At 33.6% G+C, this 5,994-nt stretch overlaps 1 non-coding gene across 1 annotated transcript; it reads right to left on the bottom strand.

The window, feature by feature from the left end:
• Positions 1–383: 383 nt before the first annotated feature.
• Positions 384–465, bottom strand: Trnas-gcu (transfer RNA serine (anticodon GCU)). Its single transcript has one exon. It is a non-coding gene; the product is annotated as a tRNA-Ser (tRNA).
• Between the last annotated feature and the right edge of the window lie 5,529 nt (positions 466–5,994).

Below are 5,994 nucleotides of genomic sequence, written 5' to 3'. Positions count from 1 at the left end.
GAGGAGCAAATGAATAGATTTCATCTAATATGCTTGCTATATCGCTGCTCTTTGAAAAGCAAATGAGACCGAGAGAGAGAGAGAGAGGGAGAGAGATGTAGTTCATCACTGAGTAATAAGGATTTCCTCGTCTAGAGACAAACATTTGAGATTCTGTGAATTTATATTTCTACGGTGTCTATTCAAGGACTTCTCTTTCTCTCGCCTCCTAACCAAGCTACAACCCGCATCAGTTGAGTATCAATCATGTACTTAATTCACTTATAATTTCACTTCTCTACTCAACAGAAACATGCAGGTTTATCTAGGGACGCCTAACACATCTTTTTATCTAAACAATGTTTTTTTGGATCGAACGATATTCATTCAGAAAAGATATCCTCCGACGAGGATGGGATTCGAACCCACGCAGGGAGACCCTAATGGATTAGCAGTCCAACGCCTTAACCACTTGGCCACCTCGTCTTCGAGAGATGGGGAGAGATATCAAGAGATATAAGAGATAAGATAAGGAAACAGTGACCCGTTCAAGGAATATTTAGACATCCTCTGTGGGTGATCACTAGATTAATCTGTGAACTGTACGATTTTCATAAATCTTCCACAAATCAGTCCTGATTAATTAGGTAGACATGAAGGAAATTCTCTCTATGTAGAAGAGTATAAAAAAAAGATTCAAAGGAAATGAACAGCCTTTTGACTTTCACAAAAGGAGGAAATACTGAACAATGAAAATTATAGTGTCTCCTAAATATACATTTTATAGCTTCAGATTTCAAGCTAACATGCAATACATTACTGCCCCAATACAATTCTTGTGTTTTTATTATTTTCTAGCACTTTTTTTATTTGTGATTAATTTTTTAATTATTTTTTTTCTAATAATTTGTCCCTTATTATGGTGTATCCTGTTAATTTCTGTTGCTCCTTTCTATTGAACATCATATTCTTTGGCCCTGTGGTGGGCTTGTTCCATATGAATAGGGATCAATAATACTACTAATAATAACAGATGTCGTTAGGTAACAAGCCAGGAGCCACCAGGAACCATCAATTTCGACCGCAACGCCGGACTTGAAAAGCGCCCCATTTCAGGCGAATGATTTGCATAGCAAAGAAAGCTGCTCCCTGTATGAAAAGTCCCCAAAGCGATCCATATTTTTACCAATAAAAGTTGGAGAACCAAAAGAAATAGGAATTATTCTTTCCTCGACGCTCTTCCCGTTGAGTGATTTTGAAGGAATAATCATTCATCCATCTCATGCCATGTAAATGGTAAAATTTAAGAGCCACTGATATATTTTATACATTGATTTTATATTTTCGCTTCCGTATGTCGGTTAGATTTTGTATTTGTTTCCGAATGTTAGTCAACATATATATATATATTTATATATTATATATATATATATATATTAATATATATATATATATATTATTAATATATATATGTTGACTAACCATATATATATATATATTTATATATATGTATATATATATTATATATATATATATATATATATATATATATATATATATATATATAGTTAGTTTTGGAAATCATTACGTCAATATTTCATTTGACAAATCTTAACCAACAAATTGCCTTTCGTTTAACTCTTACCAGCCTCTTCAACTTAAGAACCAAAACAATTCTGTCTCGTTACAATATAAAAATGTCTCCCTAGATATTTCAAGCACGATATCTCTTCCCAGGATGCTGGGCTTCTGGGATGGTGTTATGACTTTACAGATACAAATTGCAGTTCATTTGAGATTCTGCTCCCTTTACGGATGTCTGCTTGTTTGTTTGTTTGTTTGTGTAACAGAGCGTTTACTCAAGGGAATAGCCAGTTGATTTTATTGCTATATTTGCGTTCCCTGGAGTCCTTACACGTGTTACAAATATTCCAAGGATGATTCATAAAAATATATGTTCCTACCCCCCTGTTCACTAAACTACACAAACTGGAAACTCTTACCTGTAGTCAGTAGTGCCCTCTGTCTGCAATCATGTCATTAGGGTATAAAGATCTCGTAAGTACAAAAATATACTATTTATTACCCAAAGCAGTTGGTTATAAAATAGGACAAAATGATTAACAAGTCATAATGGCATAAAAGCTAAATCTGCCCATAAAGAAACCAGTAAGTTAACATTATACCCTCCTGACCAAGAATTCTCTCCCATACCAAAATTGTCAATAAGTACATTGTATTAGTCAAGTTAGAGATTCCCGTCTCTAAATTAGCCATGGAATAGGACCCATCTGTAATAAAGATAACAAGGCATAAAAGATATATATCACACACATCACTCTTTCGAAGTATTTCCATAAAGAGAGTATTTCACAGTTCTCTCTCTTTTTCAAAAGTAACGGTTTTCTAAGTCTTTATAGAATATGTCCTACCTTTACGATGGGGCGTTCTCTCCCGACACTCGGTGTGTACCGCTTAACCTCTTGGCGTTCACCTAAAAGAATGTCACTTTCGCAAGGACATTGGACTATTAGCCCTCTAACATCCGTACAAACGAATATACACGCCTCTCGACCAGGTGAATGATCTCTCGGTTAAACTGCTTGCGCATCAAATTCCTTTCTCATGTAAGCTGCCCTAAAGTTCAGCCTGTCTCCAAGCGAGAAGTGATATGTGACCTCACTTAACATTAAATTGGCACTTTAAACATATTATTAATCATTGCCCCTCTTTTTATCCGACAGATATATATTAATATTTTCTACACAAAGGGAAAAGAAATATACAATAGAAGTACAAAATGGTAAGAAGTAGATTATCATATAACATACAACGATTAGTTACGTATTTTGTAGCGTTAAATAATAAATTAAAAAGTGTTCATAGTTTCTTATTCAACATATTCAGACGAAGGCTTATTCCTAACGATACTCTAATTTCAGATCCACTCTTATTCATACCCTGAAATCATGCATTGTAATTATTACTATTCTTCTCTGAGTTTAAATTCTCTTAGTTTTACTTTCTTCAAGTGGAATAACATTACTCTTAGAATTCACTAGCACAACCAATTACTCTTAACATCCCATCATGTTGATTGTCGTTGTTTATTTTTGTAAGGCCTAATCGTTCATTTTGTTCAGCCAGAGACACTAGTACTAGTTAGGCAGTAACTATTAATAGTTTTCTTGAATAAGTTGCTATTTTATGCTATACCTAATTCTGAATCATTTTTTCCCTCTTAAATGTCGTATCTCTTCATTTTTGGCGACCTTGGTTTGAGTAGTTCGGTGTCGTTATTAGTTTTTATTTTTTTTCATCTTTTCAGTCTGGTTCTGTTAATCTATATTCACAATTGTTCCTATATGTCTATGCTTTCCATAATGTATTCACGTGTCTCTTTCACAATTCTGTACTATGTACACTATCGCAGTATATACCAAAACTCACTTAATATTAATTTCCTCCTTCAATATGTGTCGAAAAGTGATTTATATAGAAGTTTCTTCGATCTGCTAATAGCATAGTTATGTACAATGTGTAAAGTACCCTTATTTAACTATTGTTAAATATATAGTCCCCTCTTTGTGTACTGAAGCACTCTTCTAAGATTGCGTATTCGGCTATTCCATCTCCATGTCTACCCTACTCCTCTCTCTCTCTCTCTCTCTCTCTCTCTCTCTTTTTATGCAAAGCAATTGCTATAAGTTCAGGTCTTTTCTTTGCCTGTTGGATTACACCTTTGATTTCGCTTTTCGAGTGTTCCCCATTCCCGCCCCCGCTCTCTCTCTCTCTCTCTCTCTCTCTCTCTCCCAGTCCTCCGTCAAGTCTTCCCCAGAGGCAAAGGTGTTCAAACGTTCTCGAGACCTGAGAGAGAGAGAGAGAGAGAGAGAGAGAGAGAGAGAGAGAGAGAGAGAGAGAGGTCGACAAAGAAACCAACATCAGTGTCTTATGTTATTACATTCCAGGTTTTTTTCGCTTCCAAGGTCATTTTAGCCTGGAATTGTACCTGAGATTTCCCTCTCGCTTTCTCTTGTTTTAGAGACGGTTTTTTGATAGAAGAACTTTGCGTTTAATTTATGCAATTTTTTTTACTAAAGGACTAGATAGTAAGAGTATGTATTTAGTTTTATATTATGCAATAGTGTAACTTGACAGAGATTTTTTTAGGACTATATTGTTACTTGTTAAGGCAAAATTTCTGGAAACAAAATTTTTTGTGTAGACCAATCTTAAATCAATAGGAAAAATGGACTATAATCGGCAGAGGTGACATATACTTATTAATATATATTATATATTATAAAATGTATAATATATATATATATATATATACTATATATATATGTATATATATGTATATATATATATATATATATACTATAGACAGATATATATATATACATATAATTGAACTGAACGGAAACAGGTTTTGTGGCAACTGAAGGAAAGCCTTGTCGTGGTTTAGAATATATTAGCAAATGTAATTCCAACGTTATCATCTACCTCCTAGCTTTTAAAGTAGAATACTCTCAGTGAAATTAGTTAAACTATTTCCATGGACATCTGAAGGACCTCTAGCATTCAGAATAAACGGAAAGTTTTATTCCTAACCTTAAAGTCTTTAGTGACATTCACTGAAATTAAAGCAATTATTCTTCTATTTCAACAATTTACTTACATTTTATCTATTTACGTATCTATGTTTATATATTTTTTTCTGATAAATAATCTCTTCTTTTTGTATTTCCTTTTACCTTCTGTTACTTCTTTCAAATGAACACCATATTCTTTTGAAGCTTGAATTTCAAGTCAGTAGGCCCTATGGGCTTATTCCATATGAATAGGGGTCATCTCTGGATAACAACAACAACAACAACAACAACAACAATAATAACAATAATAACAATAATAACAATAATAACAATAATAATAATAATAATAATAATAATAATAATAATAATAATAATCAAAAGAAACCTCATAATCACATGAGTTAATAAAATAAAATGGAAAAGTAAATCCACAGTAATATGTCTGATCTGTTATTTAAAATACAAAGCAGAGAGCATTCGAAGACCTGCACGGTCCTCCTTGTCAATCTGAATACAATTACTAACAGTGACCATACAAGAACTCTGTTTTTTGACTAGTTTACAAATAGCCTGTTTGATGATGTAGTTGGCTCTTCACGTTATCTCCAACGGCAAACCAGCTAATCGCCTAGATCTTCGAAGTGGCGGTTCGTCTCTTGAATAGTTTGATGTGTTGTCCATAGCAGCTTGGGCGCCTGCAACTAGGGACACGGGATGGGTCTCTGTTACCTGAACGAAAGAAGATGAGGCAGCGGCAGTATCAGAGGTGGCTAGATTATTGGTGTTATTACCATGCAACCTATATCTGTTATAATCTCTGATAAACTGACAGCAAATTATTTCATTTAAAATAAAATCTTCTTGCGTAAAGGCTTTATTGCCTTCCATAGAGAGACCCCTGTTAATAATTGCTCCTTCAACTAACCTTCTAATACCTGTATCCTTACTATTGAAAATTACTTTTGACTCGTTCCAATTAATGCGGTGATCGTCATTTAAACTATGTGAGACTAGTGCATTATTCTCAGCATGCAAATTATAAGCTCTTTTGTGTTCATTGATTCTGATTGGTAGTCCCCTCCTACTTTCTCCGTAATATTTCTTATCGCAATCCAGACAAGGTATTTCATAAACACCAATTTCTTTGTTAAAGCTTTGGTTGGAGTTATTATTTTGCATGAGACAGCCTTTGAGTGTATTCTTATAGTTGAATACCAGGTTGACCTTTTCTTCACCTTTTTCATTTACTGTTTTTCTAATATTATGTAAGTTGGGATTAAATGGTAAGGTTAGATACTTTTTTGATTCTTTTTTGTATTCATATTGACTTTTTATATAGAAAATCCTTTTGGCTTTAGTGAAGGCATTATTTATGAAATTTTCTGGATAGCATAATTTTCCAAAAACTTCTTTTATATGA

Source organism: Macrobrachium nipponense, chromosome 1 (genome assembly GCF_015104395.2).
Source record: "Macrobrachium nipponense isolate FS-2020 chromosome 1, ASM1510439v2, whole genome shotgun sequence".
Classification (NCBI taxonomy): Eukaryota; Metazoa; Arthropoda; class Malacostraca; order Decapoda; family Palaemonidae; genus Macrobrachium; species Macrobrachium nipponense.
This window is presented reverse-complemented; position numbering and strand designations above follow the sequence as displayed.